Genomic DNA, 22,301 nt, shown 5'->3' on the forward strand with positions numbered 1-22,301 from the left:
AGCTGCATACAGTGAGATTAGGTTCAAGTTTTCATAATCATCATGTTCACATAAACAAGGGAAAATTCTAAACCATTACTTTTTGCCTAATGTATATCTTCCATGCAGGAAAAGTACACTTTTATCTTGACATAACTGAAGCCTATAAAATATCCCTTTTTGTAAACTCAAGAAAAGCATACATTTTGTTCACAGGATATTATTCAATAACCACAAAACATACAATTCCTGGATGCCTTAAAAAATTGAAAGTTAATAGTACCAAACATTGGATTGAGAAACTATCTGTGTAATCATTTACTGGCTCACTAAAACGTTAAGGATCCTTGGGTTAGTCTTGAGCCTTTAAAGTTTGTCAGGATAGAACCTCCAGAAGATTTACTACAGCTTAATTATTGACCTGACATAATACTTAGGCTATGCAGCACATGCTGATGGCTTATTTGGTTTAATTAATTACTGAATAAGCATTTTATTTTTGTACCTTTGAAGATTTCCTGAAGTTAATATGTCTTGGTTAATTTTCATAGCATTGGACAGAAGTCTGTATGTCTTGCTCAGTGAATTTATTATAGGCAAAACCTGCAAAAAGGGGAGAACACATTAATACTTATAACTGCTAGGAATCACACATTTTAGTTGCAACACAAGCTCTGTTCATACTGGATTTAGAATTTGTTTGCAAAACCAAACTTATTAATTCCTATTTACTTTGCTGAATCACTCTGCAGAACCAAGTTTATCCATGTCTAATCACCACTTACAAGTTAGCAAGCTGCCATAGTTAAAATAATGGAAACTCTGGAGAGCATACCTTAATTTTTAAAGATCCTGATTTCCTTGTCATTTTTTCATTACTAAAGTACCTATCAATGTGTACCTGCTTTTCCAGAGTCATAAGACATCCAAGATAACTTATGGTAGATGTTCTTCTATGTGAGAACAAAAAGAGCAACTTCTACTATTATCAAATAACTGTACAGAAATGATAAACTATATTTTATTTAACTGTCAAAATCAAATGAAAGTGCTTTCCTTTTGCACTCCCTGTGGAGTGCTCTACCAAATTTAATAGAACTGTATATCTTCAAGTGTAGCCTTACTGTGTGACTAACAAAATGTCTGCATCTCCAGCCACAGATTCTAAAGGACAATTCAAATATCTCAATTTCCATCAGTAAGTTCTATAACTTGTCAGGATATTTTCTGATAATGTTTGCAATATTTTAATAGAAACTTCAGTTTTGGAGATACCTGTCTTGGCTTTCATAATTGTTCACTCATTTGTTCTTTACTAAAATGAGGTAATATTGCAATAATATATAAATTAGCACAAACTACTTCATTTTGTCTTTAGGCAACTGAAAGGTAGCTACCTGTATCTACTATATTAATATAAATTCCTCACTCATCTTCTTCCTTTAATAAGAACCAACTGGTTCATAGCTTCTTGTTCCTCTTCTGACCTGAGCTACTATTAAGATTCATGATCTCATAGGTGACTCCAGTCAGGAGAAAGTTTCACTGACAGAAATAATGAGCTTTACTTCATTTATTTTCATGAACACAGGAAATATTTTGTTCACATGAGACATAGTTTCAGCCTTGACTAGTCATAAACTAGTCATAAACAGAAGAGACATCACCTGCCCACACTGTCCTGGCAGTGGGTCTCTCCAGCATGTGCCAGCACACACACTCCTGAGGCTGAGGGGATGCAGGTGAGAACACTAACCTGTCCAAGTACCAATCATACCAGCCAAAACCATAACAGCAAACTAGCATAGAATATTAGTTTTCAGATGGGTCATCTCTATCACCTGGGTCCCTGTGTTGTCACACTACTCCCAGTGCTGTCACAAGAAAGGAGGACAACTGGGTATCAGCACCCTAGTAGTCAGCATATGCAACATGAAACCCTCACCTTAAACATGGGGACACTAAAACCATCAGACACTGTTTTCGTGCCTAAGCCAGCTCATCAGCCAAAAGGGCCTCTCTCTAGACTTTAGTTTTCTCTGTTGTGAAGTCTCTTTCTCTGTCAGTCTGTCTGCTCCCCTTCTGCAGGATCTCTCTCCATCTGGCGCACCACCCTTCTGGGAAGGAGCAGCCAGACCATGGCTGCCTGCATCTTGCACACTCTTGCACAGCTCTGAGGCCTGACTTCAGTTTTGGAACAAGTATGCTTTACTGTTTCTTACAGCTGTTTATAAGAGCAGTGGCAGGGAAGTCTTTCTCTTTTGAGGATGAGTGCAGCTAGATTCCCCATTTGAGAACTTCTGAAAGGTCAGACCCAACCTTATTAGGAAAACTCTAGTGAGTTGCACAGACACCAGCAATGGGAACAATGAACACATATGGGGAGCATTATTTCATTCACAGCTGGGTACCTGGGATGAAAGAAAAAAAAATCCCAGGAAAAATTGGAGCATTTATATCTTCCAGGGAATGGACTGGGTGCAAAAAAAAAGAATGAACCCTCCTTTCAACAAATCCAAACTGAAGATAGTATGTCAAGAAACCTGAAATACTTACAACCCTAATATTCTGCTACAAAATGAAAAGCTACCTTGCTTCTCTAATGCAGGTCAGTAGAGTGGTGTAAACAGTGGACTCATTGTCCCAGCTAATTGGAAAGGATTGTGAATTTTAAATCATCAGTTTTTAGGCAGCCAAGACTGTGACACTCTGAATATGTTTAAATCAAAAGCTTGCAGTATTTGCAAACTTAACAAATTACTTCATAGTTATTATTATGCTATAAATACGTACTTGCATATTATGGTCCTCTAAATCTTACCTTTTTCTTATGCAAGAAAGAAATATTGTCATTATATTTCCACTCTTCTTCAGTTCAGTCTTTTTTTTCTGTAGTAAATAAACCAATATAAAATTACAACAATTTCTAAGCCATAAATCTGACAATATTTTGAAAGAAAAAACCCCCAACAAATTACTTTATCCCAGCACAATAAGAAAAACATTGCACAGATGAATGCTTTTTTGAGCCATCCCATAAGCCCCACTGAGACCATTGCCTTGAATTTCAGCAGTGAACGGTAACAGCAAAGTACATTGGTACTGCAATTATCTTCATTTATCAACAATTTGCTTTTGATTTTTTTTTCTCAAGGAGGTTATAGTGACAGTATACAGTATCTACAGGGAGCAATAGCTCTCTAAAGCTGCTTCTGCAGGTGCAAAGCAGAAATCCAGCAAGACTTATTTAGATTCCAGCCAGTAAGTTCAATTAAGCCTGCTTCCTAATAAATCAAAATACAAACCAATGTGCTGTTAGGTTGTCAGGTTGGTAGTGGCTGTGAAAACCAATAGATCTTCTGTGATTTCACCTTGAAAATATAAGCCCAGAATCTAGACTAAATTCTCTTAATGTTAGAAACCTTCATAGGCATGAAGTAATTGGAGAACTAAAAATTAATGCTACTATTGTATTACCTAATATGTGGTTTTGGCTCTTTTTGAAAGATTGGTCTCTCCAGCTTTTAACAATGCATTTTTCTGTTGATCAGTTTCCAATTTTTTTAGCAGGGTTGTAATAGCTGGGATAATCAGACTGAAGGGTTTCTTTGACATTGTCACTAGCTATCACCGAACCTTTTTGCACACCATTAATGTCATATAAAGTTATGGGCAATTAATGAAGACTTGTCTTTCTCTCCAGATACTCTCAGCACTCTTAGGCAGGTATATTGCTTGGGCCAAGAGGTTAGAAATTAAAAAAGAAAAGCACTCTCATGGTCAATCACACTCAACACAACTTATCTGTCCCAATGGCCATATAAGTTCTCCTCTGACCACATCATAGGAGCCAGCAATGCTCTGCTGACCTTCTGAGTGCAATAACTCTTAGATGACCAACACTAGGGATGGGTGGGTGCACCAGGCCCCTTCCCACAGGAGCTGGTTGAATGAACAGTAGTGTTAAAGCAATTTTTTTCTCCACAGCAAAATCTGTGATATATTAAAAGGCCAAGAAGTCATAACTGACATATTTTTTCCTCTTTCTGTATTAGTTAGACCAAGTCTCAAGCACATGATGCAAGGAAAGATTAGCTATCAGCCAGCACAAGAGGATGCGAAGGAAGGATAGGTATGCAAACACTAGAAGATGAGTAATTATATTATTCCCCCAGTTTGGAAACATAAATGAAGTCTTATTTTATTACAGTTACTTGTAGCTATGTGGAGGATTGGGCTGTGATGTACAAGGCCAGATTTTCAGCTTCAGTAACATGAGTGCAAATCCCACTGAAGGGGTGACTGCATATAAGTACTAAAGGATGAAGTTTGGCCCTTAAATTATTAAAAGGAATATTTTTCCCTATTATTATAGTTGTTATGGGAAACAAACTGGGCAAAGAACTTTTGGAGGGAACGGGTTTTCTAATGGCCAAGAATGTAATAGCAAAGAAAATAAAGAAAACAAATTATCAAGATGAAACTAAGCTAATGAAGAAAACAATGGTTACAACAGCAAATTAAGCAGAGGGAAGATGCTTAAAAAACAACCCTCACATCATCCTGTTCACAGTCAGCAAGCTGACTGCATGTGGAGAAGAAAAGCTCTTCCTTCACTGTTAAAAATATCTTCCTCTTTCATTGTGAGAAACACACTACTTTTTTCTTTTTTTCTTTCTTGCTCACTACTGCACTGAAGATGATAATTTCAAGTACTTGTGATAAGACAAAATCGAGAATCACCTAATCATACCAGCTGGAGTGAAATATTGGCTTTAGGAATCTCTTTATCTACATATACAAAAAAGTGAGAATATCAGATGATGAAGCAGACAGATGACGAAATAACCCCTTGAATGATATGCAGAAGAGTGAGTCCAACAGCACTGGAATCAAGATTCCTATCTTTCCATTTACTTTAGTAGGCATTGAAAAAGTCCATACAGAGCAGAAAAATATACATGGAGATGGTAGCTACTATTGTCAAAGTTTCCAGATCGCTGTTTTCCACATTCATGAGCATATGAAAATATAATACTTTCCAGTAGGTGTCCAAATGAGTTTGTTATGACTTAACTTTAGAAAGGATGTTATGTCAAAATTTTATTCTATGGAAAAAAGACCCATTCTTTTCCTTACATCCTGCTGTATTTAAAGAAATTTCAGGAGTATTCTATTTTTTTTTTTCTTTTTTTTTTTCTTTTTTTTTTCTTCAGGTTTATGTGCACCATTTACTACCACAATTCTGAATATAGCCTTAGTCAGGCACCTTGCCACAAAACATGTCCAACCTGTGGTACAGATGGAGACTTAACAGCATCCCAGGATGGGAAAACCTTACAGCATGCTGTAATGCACAGCTAGTATTTATTGGTTTTGCCTTTGAACAGCAGGTGTTTAGATACTGCTGGATGGCATATTTTTTGGAATTTGGGGGAGCATAGGTGCATGTGTGACACTGAGAGAAATCCTTCCTATATAACACAGATAACCAACAAAACATAGGCGAGTTTATGATGTGTAAGACTTTTTCCATACCTGGGTGATAGAAAGTTCTCCAAATCATTCCAGAAGGTGTAATACATGGCTGTTACCATCTCCTGGGGCTGCAACGACTTACTTAATTTCACAAAAGAAACACTGTCAAAGTCTCCAAGGAAGACCCGAGGGACTGTAGGGAGTGTTGTGCGTGATTCACTCCAACTCTGAGACAGACGTAAATTTATGCACTGTTTCATGCCAGAACAGAGGTCTTTGCCAAAGCAGGAAAATACTAGACCCCCATTTTTCTACAGACTCAGCCAGCGACATGTTCATTACTTACTCAGATCAAACATGTATAAAGACTGTCCTTACACAGCAGCTTCCCATTTCACTCAGAAACAACTTTATTCCAGTGGAGAACTCAGTGATTTCTGTGTGCATAAAGTGCTTTCACACTTCCAGTGTTTAAATATTCTAAGCACAAGTTAGCAGTGCAAGATAATTGCAGTAGTAACTCACTGAAAACAGAATGACCCAGCAAAGATTTTGGTGGCTGACTTCACAATTGCCAAAAAATGGACAACAGAATCCAATTCCAGTTATCCAATACTTTTTTCTTTTTTTTCTGGACCATCTATAAGCATGATTGCAGAGCAGTCTGAGCAACCACAGTTTATGCAAGTGTTCAAGTCTCCTCTGGATCCGTCTTTCTCATTGCCTTCAGTGAGCACTGTAAGAAGTATTTCTGGATAAGGATATACCCTAATACTTCTCAGAACTGCAGCTCCATTATTGGCACGTAAGGGACCTCCAGCGTACACAGAGCTCTCTCACTGCCAGGCACTGCAAGCCATCTAGCCTCATAATACATTCAGAGTAATAAACAGACATGAAATGCCAGCAATTTATGAATCCTACTGACTTCACCACTTGTTCAGCAGTATTGCCATAACAATGGAAATATCTATTCTTAAAAAAAACAATAGATCATGCTATGCAGATCAATACAATATCTATTTCTACATGCAAAACAGTGACAGTTAAAACTGATCTCATGTGATTCTGGACATTCAAAACTCAGTAGGATTATCTCAGTAGTCCAATTTATATACTGGATATGCAAGCAGCAATTCAATACCAGTCATAAAATGTACAAGTGGAGAGCAGTGACAAGTGGTGTTCCTCAGGGGACTGGCACTTTTTAACGTCTGATGACGCAGACAATGGGATTGAGTGCACCCTCAGTAAGTTTGCTGATGACACCAAGCTGTGTGGTGTGGTTGACACGCTGGAGGGAAGGGATGCCATCCAGAAGGACCTTGTCAGGCTTGACAGATGGGCCAGTGCAAACCTCATGAAATTCAACAAGGCCAAGTGGACAGTGCTGTATCTTGGTTGAGGCACTCCTGAGCACAGACATGGGATGGCCAGAGAATGGATTCAGAGCAACCCTGAGGTGAAGGCCTTGGGGGTGTTGGTTGACAAGAAACTCAACATGATCCAGCAATGTGCACTTGCAGTTCGGAAAGCCAACCTGTCCTAGGCTGCATCAAAAGAAGCAAGACCAGCAGGTCAAGATAGGTGATTCTCCCCATCCACTCTGCTCCCATGAGAGCCAAACTCAGGTGTTGCATCCAACTATGGGACCCCCAGCACAGGAAGGATGTGGAACTGTTGGAGCACATCTAGAGGAGGGGCACAAAGATGCTCAGAGGACTAGAACACTTCTCCTATGAAGACAGGCTGACAGAGTGGGGTTGTTAGTCTGCAAAAGAGAAGGTTCTGAGAAGACCTTAGAGAAGCCCTCCAGTACCTAAAAGGGGCCTACAAAAAACTGGAGAGGGACTTTTTGTAAGGGATGTAGTGATAGGATAAAGAGTAATGGCTTCAAGCTGAAAGAGGGCAGGTTTAGGTTAGATATTAGGAAGAAATTATTTACTGTGAAGTTGGTGAGGCACTGGAACTGTTTGTCCAAAGAAATTGTGGATGCATCATCCCAGGAAGTGTTCAAGGTGGGGCTGGATGGGGCTTTATGTAATCTGGTCTAGTGGAAGTTGTCCCTGCCAATGGCAGGGGGTTGGAACTAGATGATCTTTGAGGTCCCTTCTAACCCAAACCATTCTATGATTCTGTGCTTCTATGACTGGTTTTATTTGGCAATTGTACCAATACTGAATAGAAATATAGACTTGGGGAATATTCCCGTTATCATTATTCCAATGCTATCAATCACTGAAGAAACTGGAAGGAAATATATCTCATCTTAGAAACACCAAAAAGGCAGCAGAATCTCCTTGAAATGGGCTGAACCTGACAGGCACTTATTCCTCACAATCAACTTCTATACAAACTGCTGTAATTTCTCAGGGTGTAAGGTATTCCCGTGCTTCTACTATGCAAAAGTGGGAGAAGAAAATTAATAATTTGCATTTAAAAGGATGTCTATCTCAGTTTAGGTCTTTGGAAGACTCTAGCAGCCACAAAATAGACTTAAACTGTTAACTGATACTTGAAGTACATGAAGGGGGAGCTGGAGCAGGAAATTTCTTAGATGTGACTTGATGAGGATTAATGAGCCCCAAATTATGTGTATGCTTTCTTAGTTGGTAAAATATCAGCATCTTCCTCTGTATTACTGTTCTGGCAGATTTTTCAGCAGTCAAATACAGCCTTTTGTTTAGCAAGAAACACCAACTCCTGACAAGGTTATTTCAGACAGAAAAGTAACTCAGAGGTCTAATAAAGCAGACTTTCCTCTATTTCAGCACTTAAAATAACAAAGTCAGTGTGACTTGAAACCTGACCACTCCTTATCACTTTCTGAACATAAGGAACAATGTCACTACAATCAATGAGTCAAAAAGCAAGATGACCTTAATTTAAATATTTAAGGAGCAATTTAGGAAAGTGAAACATGAAGGCAAGAAAGGAGAGAAGGAGCCTACTTGCTGGAAATTTGCCACCATGATTTGGAGAAGGCACAAGTTTACTAGAAAAAGACAGAAATAAAAATAAATATAAATAATAAATCTTTTGTTAGCTTGTTAGTGTAATTGCTTTTTAAAATTTTTATTAGCTTGCTTTTTTTTTCTCAGAAATGTGGAACCATTCCATAAACACAACTGAGCTCTGCCTTCTGTTAAGAGTTGCAGCACCATTCAAGTTTGAAATAATTTGAGCAGTTCTGTTGTGCTTTCAATTCCCCTACCTTCTATTTTTTTTCCTTTCGGTGGATTGAAATGTGACCAAATAGCAGCATGACTGTGAAGGGAAAAGATAATTCTCACACAACATTCTTCTCAGTGCTTTGAGGAAAATACTCACACATGCAAACACATTTGTTCATGTCTGATTCAAGATGTGAAAAAAAAAGTAATAAGGCAAATCTACGAGGCTTTTTTTTTTCTGAAATTGGAAACATAGTTCAAAACTCTCCTATGTATTTGTTTTATTCAGACTAATTAAGACTTCTGCTTTATGTTGCCACAATAGACACTAAACATTTGCAATGTATTTACTGAGGTTAAAGAATTATGGGATGAATTTGTATCCATTACACCATTATCCTTAAACAACACTGCTTTAGTAATCAATGGGAATATACTTTTTTTTGTAAGTCAAAAGGTGACTTATCAGTCTACCCAGACATTTTGCATTCTCAGTACATTACATAATACAGAATGCTAGTAAATTTTGTTTCTCAGGAAAAAAAATCCTCTTTTCTTGAAATCTTATATTGCTATATTGGCAGACCTGGATTAAAGAAGGAGGCAAAAGAACTCGTGGATTGGCTGGGAGCTATAGCTTGCACTGCCTCTCTCATATCTTTGTAATTTGTTTATTTTAATGTCCTTATCATGAACTTAAAAATGGGACAGTCCAGAAGTCAAATATGTCCAAAAGAGTGAAAGCTACATTAAATATTCTAGGGCTAGGGATACAGGGATTTACTTATGCTGTTGTGCCTCCCACATGCACACACACAGACAGAGAAAAAACATTCACTTCCCTTATTAAAACATGATGAAGGAACTAGTTCTTGCTAAAACAATTTTTTTCCATGTCCTACTCACAAAATCTAAATTAGATTAGAGTCAAGCTTCAGCTACATTGTCTCCTCTTCCAAAGGTTTTTTTTATAACATATATCTTTTGAGTTTTTCCAGCAATATGAAGGACTGTGAAAGATCTTAACTGTAAAAGCTGTTTTAAATCTTAAAAACTCATGTCAATTTCTTTCATTCAGCTTTTGTATGGTACATTGTTAGCTTTTTCTGAAGCCTAAAGCCAGAAAATTGGCATCACTGTTCTTCTGTTAATATCATGGTATACAGGATAGCACAATATCAATTCACCAGTAAAACTCAAGGCCCTGCTTTACAATTTTGGAAATTTGTATAATGCTAAATTAATAAACTCATTCTTCCAGCTCGTCCATTTTCTATACCCCTATCTCTGGACAAGGTTACTAACCCTCTAACAAAGACAGCAGAATAGGATGTCAGTCCCAAAAGGAGAGCACCCCATCTTGTTCATAGCTTGGTATATAAACTATCATTTAAAAATGGCTACTCCAATGTACATCAAGATGCAGAGTAGCTGAGAAGATACCATGGAACACATTCTTCTTTATTGGCAATGGGACCTCTAATTTGCAGAGATAAATGGAGCAACAGCAGGGAGGTGTGATTCTGAAACCTCACCGAGGCATCAGAGATCATGGAACGGTGCAGAATAAAGAACTGTGTTGAGGCTCCAAGCTGCAAGTGAGGAGTCTAAGACTATAGGTTAGTAGAAATTGCATGTTCCTAATTAAATGTATGGCATTAAATGAATTGAATCTTCAGTGCCATTCACAAAGCACTTAAGCTCAGACAGCAGAATGCTTTTTAAGAGGGTGGGTATGAAAAAATTCAGGTAGAAATCACACAGGCTAAAATCACCAAACTAATCTCTAAACTAGGGTGGCTTTGAACTTTGCATGTTTTGAGTTCATAGATTTCAGCTCTGATGGTTAATTCTTTATCTGGCAACAACCAGATTTTTAAAATAACTTTATAAGGACAATACATGCATCAATAGGATATGCATGTTGGACTAAAATGAGGTTGTTATAATTATCAGTTCTAAAGTTACAGAGAGATATAAGAACCACCACTACTGAGAATCAACAATGAAGTTATGGGAAGAACTTCAGCCACATGAAGATGAGGGAAGGCAGCACTGCTAAAGAGCAACAAGGAACTCAGAGGAAATAGTATCATTAATATCACTGATGACAAGGCTCCAGGCTGTGGGGTGCAGTTGTTTGCAATTGATTTATTTCAGGACTCACAAAATTCAGCTCGCTGTGACTGGAAAAGCTATTTAAAGGTGAGTGAGCAGTAACTGCATATATCATGAACAAACTACAAGATGGAATGGGAGTTTGCTTTAATATAATGCTTTTTATAAATATCCAGTTTAGTCAAAGACACTGAGAACTCAGGATGAAAATCAAGAATAAAACTTAATTTAAAGCAAAATAATGAAAACACCAACCTGGAGGCAAGTGTTTTAAGCAGGATAAGCAACTGCCATCAGGTTTGAGGGTGAAACTAAATTGCAGGGAGCAGTGGATCTTCTCAAGACAGGACTGCTAGTCAGAAGGACCTAGGTGGGCTGGAGCAATGGGCCATCAGGAACCTAATGGACACAGCAAGGACAGATGTTAAGCCCTGCAGCTGGGAAGGAAGACACCCCCCCCTTGAAATAATACAGGCTGAGAATAGACTGGCTTGGGAGGAGGTCTACTGAGAAGGATCTGGGAGTCATGTTAGACAGCAAGCTGAACCTGAGCCTGCAGTGTATCCAGGGAGTCCAGAAAGCCAAGAGTATCCTGGGCTGTATTAACAGCCACATATCAAGTACATTGAGAGAAGCGGTCATATCCCTTTGCTCAGAGCTCATTAGATGGCACCTACAGTACCGTGCTCAATTTTGGGGCCAGTAATGATAAACTGGAACAAGTTCAGTGGTGAGCTGTTAAGATACTTGAGGGGCAGAGCATTTGCCCTGCAGTGAGAACTTGGGGTTGTTCCTCCTCGAGAACAGCAGCTGTCCAGTACCTGTAATGAGGTTATAAAGAGATAGAGCCAGGTTGTATCAGGAGTCAGCAGTGCATTGCAGGAGTGCAAGAGATAAAAGGCATAGACTGAAACAAAAGAAAGTCAAATTGGATATAAATAAAAGCAAGCTCCTTCCATGTGACAAAGTCAAATAGCAGAACAAGTTTCCCAAGACACTGTGTACTCAACATCTTCTGGTGTTTTCAAGACCCAGCTGGATAAAGCCCTGAGTAACCGGATCTGATCTCATAGCTGAGCTTAGTTTTAGCACAACCTGAGACCTTCCAAGGTCCCTTCTAACCTGAATCTTTCAGTGATCATTCTGTGAGTATATGAAATGACTACTAAGTTTGTGAAGGCCCTGGTTGAGAGTGTGTTTTTTATAGGACAGGATCCTTATTCTTGACAGAGGGATAAAGAACTTAACAACCCCACAGAGTATTTATGGAAGAATATAGTGCTAATCATACAATTATGTTTTACGGGGGCAAGAAGGGAGTCAGTTACATTGAGAACTAAACCAAAATGAAATGAGGTTAAAGATTGGCTGGTTCTTTCCCTGCTCTACACAGTCAGCTCTCACACTGTCACTGCACATTGTGGTGTATCTCATTACAAAGCTCCATGGAACACAATTTGATGTGGCATGAGAAATGGAGACATCCCAAACTGCAAAATTCTGCAACGGTTACTACTGGGACCGAGGACAAGAGAGAGGTTCAGACCTAGCTCTACTCCTCTCAAGAGTGTGCCAACTGAAGAGCATGACAGCCTTTCCATTAAAAGCAGCAGTGTCGTGAGGATGTATTTCCTGCTGCCTCTGAATTTTTTTTACAGGGAGATTGCCAAAGTATTTTGAATCGAGCACACCAAGGACTGAGATAGACCCCTCACTTGCTAAGTGCATTCTGTCTTACTCTCTGTATGTTTCAGTAGGTACAAAAGATGCCCAGAGAGAGACAGAAAACATGGCAACATTTCTAGGTTTTTGCAGAAGCAATGCACTCATTATTAGTAAATTGCAAATGCAGCAACTCTCTACATTTGTTCTTAATACCAGTAAAGAAGAAGCTTGGAAGAAACCCATCAACCAAACTGAGATTTGTTCCTGAGATTTGTTAATCTTCAGCAAGAGGACTGGCAAGCTCGTCACTAGCAAAATAGAGCTGGGGATACGAGGGAGGAAGGCTTGACACTTCATCACCACTGCCACAGGCCATTAATTTTTCTCTGAAAATCCAGTTTAACAATTTTGATTCAGGAAAGATGAATGCCCATAGCAGGGAAAGTAAAAATGAACTGTGGAAAGTCTTTCTGGTTAAGCTGGTAAGGCTGCAGCCAAGATATTTCCTCTTCAAGGAAAAGGTCAAAAAAGGCCAATGTGTTTAAGCAGAGCACAGGATGGAAGAGAACAAAACTTCCTATGAAAAAGATTAAGTTCAGATTCTTTAGGCCTTCACTAAAACTATTCCACATCACTCCACACCTTCATTTAAAGCATTGAACATAAGATCTTGAAGTATCTTTTTATCAAAAGATAAAAGTGTAAATGGAAAACAGTTTGCATACTGCATACAAAATGGGGAAAAATATGAAGGACACATAAGAAACATCAAAATAGAAATAATTATTTTAGTCTGTGCAAATTATATTATCCATCCTGTGTACTTCCATGTATATGTACTTCAAGCCAAACAGTTCCCAGGGCATACTTGGCTTTACCAAAGTGGAAAATTCTTGTTTTACATGAGGCTTCAAAGAAAGAAAGAATTTTCTTTTAGCACTACAAAAAAGTAAGATGGAAATTAAGGTCTATGGGTATGTCATTTCCAAACTGCTTAGAAAACAGATTAGCTGAGCTTTGACCTGATCACCTCCCTGTGTCCATTATAGCAACTACAGGTACTGGACAACAGAATATAATACATGGCAAATGCCCTAGAAATGTTTGAAAGTGCAACAGCACACTCAGAATTTCTCTTAGAAGAGCAAGTAAGTATACATTTGAGCAGACTGATATGTAAATGGATCAATAAATATGTGCAACAAGCACACTGAAGTGCCACTGAGGGAAAGAATATATTTTCTTTCCATCCTCCACTTGCTAAATCTGGTCTGTATTCCTTCAGGATATCTCTCAGCTATGATTCAGACTCCTACTCTGACTATTTTAGAAGGTTCCCCTCAGACTCAGTTGTGATGCCTCTATCTATAGTGTCAGCATGACACTTTTTTGCCCACCTGAATTTTCATCCTTCATTGTTCAGTAACATTGTTCCTAATAAGTGTAGGTGTTGGCGACTCATGATGAAGTGAGGCAAAACACTTCAGACAATAGCAGTGGCCCACACAGAGCCTTGAAGCTAAAGAATGAGACATGGGCTTCTCATTTCATACCAGATGTGACTCGGCAAGGTGTCTGGAAGAGAGGGGTGAGGCATTCTTGGAGACCTGCTCTGCCTGCCCTGTGTTAGGCTCTCATCCAAACTAACTGAAACACTTTCAGCAATTAGTTGTTTGACAGTAAGGTATGACTTCACAAACACCCAGCCTCATAAATAAATGCACTACTGAGTTTGATTCTGAACTGAAAAACCCAGCATATTCTTCTGTTGTAGGCAGGGAAAAGTGGTAGTTCTGGTAGCCACTGGTGGCTGAAGACTAAAAATCCAGTAAATAGTTCAAACTGCTACCAGATTCAACACACCAGTGCTCTACGTGTCTCTTTTCCACTGTCATGGCAGCAGTAGTGTCACAGTTCCCCTTCAGTACAGAGCTGTTACTGCAGCAAATGTAGAATGGCTGAATTACTGTTCTTGTTATCTGAACTGTCTCTGACTGAAGGGCAAATATTCTTGTGGCAAATTAAAATTTGCTCTGCACTGCATGTTGCCCTGGAGCTCCTGAGGTGTGTGCATGCACTCCATGAGTAATCTCCAGCAAAGGAGTGAAGCAGGCAGGTCAGAGCAGTAATGTCACTCATAACTTGAGCTGCTGATGCCTGTATCGATGACCTCATTAAACAGTACACAGTATGTAGAAAACAGCTTTATTCAGAGCAACCTTGAACCAGCACCCAAAAGCAGTGTGGTATGTATATGAGTATGACTGCAGAACTCACTTAACACAAGGGTAAGTTCAAGCTCCCTCAGAACATGTTTCTCTCCAATAAGCCTGTAGGTTTCTTAACAGCAACCAAGGATTCTTACACAGCACACAAAAAGAGAATGCACAAAGTACACATGATTTTCTCACACTACAAATGCTGTACAGCTACCAGAAAGAGCAGTGAATTCCCAGGATTAAATACAAGGTACACAGGGCTCCTCCAAATGGACAATGTCAAGATAGAGCTGCACAATGTCACTTGTCCAAGACAGACCAGACATCGATTCTAGTTAGCCATGTCTTTCTTTTACTTGGCTTTTGCAGACCATGCTGGCAATTATTATTCACTTGAAAGGATTCACAGGATTTGATAGACATCCCCTTTATGTTAAAGGTATCCATGACACCCAAGACAAAAATAAGTATCTGTAACACAGACCTATTTCTTGCAATATGGTTCTATTGCATCTCAAACCCTTCACAAGTTGAGGAGGTGAAAAACAGCGAAAAATTTGTGGAGAGGAAATGTTTGCCGAGCAGTTTAGTGAAAGGAAAAGCTGGCTGTTAGCTGCATAGGATGGAAAATACCTAAAAATTTGATCTACGTATTTCAATACTTCTTTGTAGCTGTACATGTTGACTGCTGTTTTTTTGAGGAGTCTGGTGATCCCTGACTATGTATACCTCAAAGTCTCTTCATTTCACCCTTGCTCACTTCAGGGGATATGCGCTTTAGGTGAATTCTCCATAACAAGCAGAAGGAAACAAAAAGCCGAACTCAGTTTCCTTTTGTACTTAGAAATTGAGCTGCAGAGCAGTAGAGCACAGGAAACTTTCCTCCATGGGCCTATATACCAGCAATGGACTGAAGTTAACAGTGAGATAAGAAATGACAACCCTCTACTGATATAGAGGTAAAAATAACAACTGGAACACCTGACAGATTAACTTGTGTTAACTTGAGAACATTTTTATTGGTCTAACTATAGCAATGGTCTCCCTAAATCCTACCACCTCCTGGTGGCCAAGCAGATAGCGTTGCAGTCTCGGTTCATAAATCGGCTCTAGATGTAAAATAAATAACAACAAGGTAAATTCACGTGTTTTAGTAAGGACACATTCAGGAATTTGGGTATTACAGCTAAAATAAAATAGTGGGGAACAACACCAAGGAAAATTTTGCTAAATATTGCCAAATGGTTGGCTTAATCCATATTTCTTGGCAACTTTTGGTCACAAAGTTACCAAACTCCAAATATTATCATAAAATCTACTATTGTTAGCATTTTTGCAGTCCTTGGAAAAAAGGGACAGTTAAAAGATATCATGTGCTGATTATTTACAGGATGTTTAGTTTACTGTTGCACTACTGTTCTCTAATTTGTGACTGGCATGTCCTGAGGCAGCCAAGTCAGTGGGTGATAATTTAGCATAGGTAAATCCAGAAACATGGGTCATGAATCTCTTATGTTTCTGTCTTTCTTCCATTTGTCCAGCATCATATTTCTGTAAGATCATTCATTATTCCTCTTTACACTTTTACTGCTTAGAGGTACGCCCAATATCTCTGATCCCCCTAAAATTCATCTGCCCCACAGTCCTTTTGAGACATTCTTTCAAGTAACAATACTGGGTGATTTTTAAAACATTTTCCTGTAACCTACATAATTTACAAAGAAAAGGCACTTTTTTTTGTGTGTGTGTGTATGTATGTGTGTGTCAGTATAACCTGGCACTGAAATAGGTTGGAGGAGTAGAGTGCTCATTTCTACAGTCAGTACCACAATTGCATTTAATCTAAGTATCCTAGTCTCTTCAATTGTATATCCTGCTGTTCAAATCAAAGTCCTGCTTCACGCATTCTTCTGTGGAAAGTATAGAAGACACCTTAAAGAGTTGCGTAGGAATTACATCACAGCTGTTCAAATACAGACAGTGTTTATCCATGGCATTGCTCATCTGAGGGCCAACCAAGAAACTCAATATCATACTAAGTTCTTCCAGCTTAAGCTTCTTAGCGATCCTGGTAAAGTGAGTGGGTAAGCTCCATCCCTACATATAGAAAGAGACAGGTGCCTTTAAAGATTTCCAAGAGGAAATCATGCTTGCCTAACTGCAAAGTATAGGGGTCTTCACGGGGACTCTCTTCACTGATCAGAGAAACATGTTTTTAGGTAGCTGCTGTATAAGTATTTAAGACCAAAAGGGCACCTTGAGTGTCTTGGCTACACAGACTGGATCCCACTCTCAGAATCTCATTCACCTTTTTAAAGCAGCAGCTCAGCAGGCACTTCTGTTTCTTTACCCCCATCTCCCCACAACGTTTATTAGTTTCTCTCCAAAGCCCATTTTGTTCATTTAGAAAATCAGAAACACTGAGGACTTTCCATATTTTGAGTGACACTGCAGCAATCCTCTAAATTAGAACAGACAGGTTTTTGTTAAAAGTTAGCCTTCCGCTTGTGGTGACACTGGCACAGTCACGTCTGTTATCACACCTCCTGTAGACACACACACAGTGCCTCGGTTTGCAGGGTAAGGAGGCATCCCAAATAGCTGAGCATCTTACAGCTCACACTCCTCTAAAGTGTTGCCCATGTTTCTCCCCCTCACCCCAAGCCACCAGTTCCTGCTGCTTTCCTTACATCATGTGAACCCTCTGTCCACTTGCTGAGATGAACCAACTCACTAGGCATGCAGCCAACACAGTTTCCCACTGCTCTGGTGAGCTCATTCAACATGCCAGGAGGTAAGCCAAGAGCCAAACCTGGCACAAGGGAGGAGATGGGAACACACTGCTGGAGGCAGAGGATGGGAGGATCAAGGATGGGTTTCTCCAGGGCAGCAAGCTATTCCACCGGATGAGAGGAGTTAAGAAACCTCACTCTCTGTTGCAATAAAACCTCTTTAACAAAATGGGACTTATCAGACAACCGATCAGAAATTTCAGGGGGAACTGATTATGGTAAACCTCAGGAAAAAAAAGCAGGGTTTTTTTAATTGCCAGGTGTGACATGCACAAATCCACCTTGTTCACACAGCCTGCATGCATTTACATAGGGAGATTTGGGATTTCTGCTAAGATTCCTTTATGTTTCTGGAGCTGCATGCAAGCCAGCTGCCTCAGCAATCAGGAGGATTAGGTTTAAAAAAACAGAAAGTAGAGATCTGAACTTCTCACGTAATATCTCTAACACTTGAAGCTTTACAAAGGAGGCTAAATATCATGAGACTACTGATAAAAGTCAGAAGAGTTGGCAGTTTTGCAGACATTTATGGGCTTGGCAACACATTTTTCTGTTTTTAAGTGAAAACAGACAAACCAGTGCACATGCTAGAATAACGAACATCTTGGCACATTGCAATTACAATACTGGAACAGACCACTATTCTGTTTTAATGGATGCTTTTGAGAAAAACAATCCCCTATGTTCAGCTCCCTGTTACATTTATTCTCCAAAACTCTAGTGCCAAAAGCTTCCCCATCTTCTCTGTGGGCTTTCCAAACACAGTTCACCTCCTGTGAAGCACCACAAAAATACAGCTGCTGTCGAGCAGCTCTTCGCCTTGCTAAGATGGGTTAGAGTCACATCACAGAGAAATGGCAACATGCAGTGCCATAATTACATTCAGGCAGCACTGGGAGAGGGTTTTTTTAGACTATAACATCATTGACTTTCTAGTCTTTCGCTTCCATTTAGAAACTACATGAAATATTCTGTGGATAATCTAGCATTGATCGAAAAACAATCTGGATTTCCATAGCACAGTACCACATGCAGAAATCTTCCAGCATATAATGGCAATATCGCCACACTAGCCTGTGATGAATTGGTGAAAAGGAGTATTTTGTTTGAGTCCCAGCAATATTATCAGCTAATTGTAAGTTAAATTTTGCTATAAAAGAAATTGAAAAAAACCATGATAAAATCTTGGGTGTAAAGGTCAACTATTACAAAAATGTTTCACCCTAACCAAATCACCAATGGAGGTTAAGGTTGGAAAGACTCAGAGCTCCAGGATTAGTACAGCTCACACAGTAACAAAGGCTTACCAAACTTTTAAGCAGATTCTGAAAGTGGGAACTAAAGTTCTGGGAAAATCGCTGATACAAAATCTGCTGTGTGCATAAATGAGAAGATGAAACAAGTATTAGTTTTCTCAGAAACTAAAAATTTTAAGATACCAAAAATTAAACAGGAATTACTCTCACCAGTTAACAGTAACTTTTGAGCATGAACAAGCAATACTTAAGAAAAGATCTTGCAAGGGTTCTCAAAAGCAGTCTACTGACATAACTGAAATATGTGAAAATAATTCAGCTAAAAAGTGTCTGGTTTGGCAATTTATATATTACTGTGCTGCATTCTAAGATGACACTGCATACAGCCTTGAGTCTTTCCACTTTACAGCATCCTCTCTAACCACATGAGAGTGTTGAACTTGTCCTACTTCATAAGAACAACAGTAGAGTCGCTGTGTTCTGATAATGTGGAAATGGTGAATTAGTGTTGGAGCAAGAAAAGTGAAAGACAAAACACGAACCCGGAGGAAGGCGGGAGGGAATACTATGTTGCTGATCCGGCTGGGAAGGCAGAGTGATGATTTAACACTTGTTAAAGGGAGAAGCAGACTGACGCTGCCACTACTAGGGCACAGCAAAGGGAACTGTACAACCTCCAATTCCCTTCTACTGCTGCTTTCCACACGTGTAACTGCATAGGGACAAGGTCTACACATAACTGCAGCTCAGGGACAGCCACAACTCAATGGATTATTCACTATGTACCTGCACCCTTCCTACTCCTTCTGTAGCCCATGTACAGCAGCTCTACCTGTGATGGAGCTGTTAGGAAATTCTAGTATGAAAAAGACAACTACTGGGTGACATGCGTGTCACGTAGCTCTCATGTGAGCTGTACTATTCACTGCATTCTAATTTAATATCCTTAAAATCTTCTAAAACAGCAGTTAAAATTTAAACAGGCATTCTGAAAAGACACTCTTGATCCCATTATCAGCATCGTGGACGGGATTACAATGAGGGTGGTAATGGTGGAAATGTTTTAGGAGAGATCTAGTATCAACAGCAGGAGTGGCCACTAATTGGATTCTTTCTGTGTCACCGCAGAGTTGTCACGGGACCCTCGTTCTCTGTTGAACACTGCAGCTCTCAAGTAGCTCAGAAAGGAGCTTTCTCAATTGTTATCACATCAGTCTGCCTTCCCACTCAAACACAAATCCCCCAAAGCTCTTTCTAAAGCTAAGGAAATCATGGAACCCATGACTCCCATGACATCTGCAACAAGTGTCCTGACTCGCCTGGGTAAGAATGAGTCCTGCCATTACACAAAGCTCAAACTCCTGATCCTGCATGAACGTTTGGTCATATATATAACATCAAGTGCAAGATGTAAGTTAAACAAAGCTCGATAAAAAAATCTGCAAACTGTCAAAATAGTCTGCAATGAAGTGTTCTTGCCAGAACAGAATTTGCAAATCATTCAAAATATTTTTTTCCATAGCTGTCTAACTTCCACTGAGTGTGGGTTTTATAATGGCTTCCACATTTAGGAACACTGTCCCCAACATTACAACATTTTAAATGTTTTTATCAGTTTCTGACTGGAATGAGAGCTGTTACAATAATTTTCACACTGTTACTTGCCATCTCTAGGATACTTCTGGATTTCTACATGCAATTTTTTTCCCTAATGACCTTTCATTTAGCCTGCTTTTTGAAGGTGTATTTACATGCCATTTGGAAATTCACCAAGGGAGCTTTTTTCAATGTGAAATTATACCAATCATAATTCTTTTTTTTCCTCTGAAACAGAGACAAAAATAAATGAAAGGCCAAGGAGACATGCCAAGCATCAGAAATTGAAGTTGCATATTATGATGGAACAAGCTCACCCACCTCGATTATAAAGTGCTAAGAAGAGGAAGCCCCTGACAAGCAATAAACTGACACATAATTAAGACAATTCAAGGCAGAACACATTCTGGCTGGAAAACATTTTCTCGTGCTCTACCTCACTGCTCAGAGCAGTGAGAGGGAAAAAAAAAGGGTGACACTTTGAAAACTCTATGGAGACAATAAGTATCCCACCTAGTCTTCTCTAACTGGCAGAAAAAGAAACACCAGCTTTTGTGCAATGCAGGTTCCCTCACATCACAAACAGAGTTGATAGTACAGACATGCCTGGTATGTTCAGCATTCCATATCAAGCAAAGATGAATTAGCCGCAACAAAAATGTGTTACAGCTTTCATGCAGCAGTTTATGGATCTTTTGTACCTCTGGAATTTTTTACCTTGAGCACATTGTGGAACTTGTACTGGTCTCAGATCTTTTCCTTAGATTATTTTTATCTTGCTGTGAGGAACATCTTTGTGAGTTCTGAACACTTTTACAGCTGCTAGGATGCTAATGGGAACTTCATGTGTGTACCCAGCACAAGTGCTCTCCGGGAAAAAAAAAGCCAATGTCAAAGGAAGGTATGTAGAAGTCACCATAAATATGTCTTTGAATGTTTACCATCTGGAACAGTAGATTACATTTTGACAAGAAGCTGGACTGCCCTGTGGGCATTGTCTTTTAAACAGCCCCATCATTATAAAGGAAGGATAAACATGAATTGCTGTTCCTAGTTTCTCAGCAAGATTTTCTGGCAGTGCTAGAGAAACTAGATTGGCTTTTTTTCCTAGTAAAACAGTAACAAGCTGGGCATGTGTAGTTAGCTATGCACTTTCTTGAAAAAATATGGTTTCTTATAGATCATCTGATCTGTGGTCTGATGATACCCACAAAGAGGGATGCATTTCAGTTAGGCAATGATAGCAGCAGGCTGTGCAGCTCACAGTGCTTGCACCTTAGCTTTGCTGGGAAGACTAAACCTCTGTGTGCTGCAGCTGGCATGTTGGGCTTCTCACAGGACACACTGAGAGAAAGAGGAGAAATCCAAAACACAAGGCTTTGACATAGAGTCATAATGAGGTTTTCCTTTGGTTTTGTTTTTCATTTCAAGCTTGCAAAAGTTTCCATCACTTTTTACAATGAGAAAGTGTGGACTGAGAGAAAAATCAAACCAGTCAAATTTATTCACATAAATCCTGGTCTGGTTATGCAGTCATTTTAGGGATTTAGCTAATTCTCTGTTTTCAAATTGCTGTGGATGATTTCTGAGGACACATTCATACTGAAGAGTGTGTTTGAAAATACAAACTGAGAACACCCTGTAAAGGGGCCAAATTGTTCAAAAAAGAAAAGTTGACAAAAAAGTTGGTTTAAGGCAAAAATGTATCTGCAACTTGAAACATGGGTTTATGGGCAAAGCTACACAGTTGAAAGCCAAAATCACAAAGCACCAGCTATAAATCCCCTTGCTCAGCCTACTAAACAGATCTTATTTCAGAACACATTATATACTGTATTATTTATAGAATATCTCACCTGTAAGTGGTGAGGACAGTGTTAGATTTGTTTCACAAGTAGGAGGCCAATAATTCATAAGCACCACAGGTATGTGAGAGTTAGTGCGAAGATCTGTTAGAGTGTGAAACAAACAAATAATTTTGTTACTCTGCACAGGAAGAGTAACATATGTTATATGCTCTGTATA

At 39.2% G+C, this 22,301-nt stretch overlaps 1 protein-coding gene across 1 annotated transcript in view; it reads right to left on the bottom strand.

Annotated features, from left to right (window-relative positions):
- The window catches only part of LOC103797034 (extracellular sulfatase Sulf-1), a gene marked incomplete at its 3' end in the record, with an annotated part of 92,839 nt that extends 70,602 nt beyond the window's left edge, over nt 1-22,237 (bottom strand). The window contains exons 1-4 of the mRNA XM_009069227.1: nt 22,133-22,237; nt 6,382-6,384; nt 2,801-2,868; nt 485-582 (exon numbers count right to left, since the gene is read on the bottom strand). The remainder of the gene's footprint in view (nt 1-484; nt 583-2,800; nt 2,869-6,381; nt 6,385-22,132) is intronic.
- Nucleotides 22,238-22,301: the final 64 nt, after the last annotated feature.

This window comes from Acanthisitta chloris, unplaced genomic scaffold (assembly GCF_000695815.1).
Source record: "Acanthisitta chloris isolate BGI_N310 unplaced genomic scaffold, ASM69581v1 scaffold17602, whole genome shotgun sequence".
Classification (NCBI taxonomy): Eukaryota; Metazoa; Chordata; class Aves; order Passeriformes; family Acanthisittidae; genus Acanthisitta; species Acanthisitta chloris.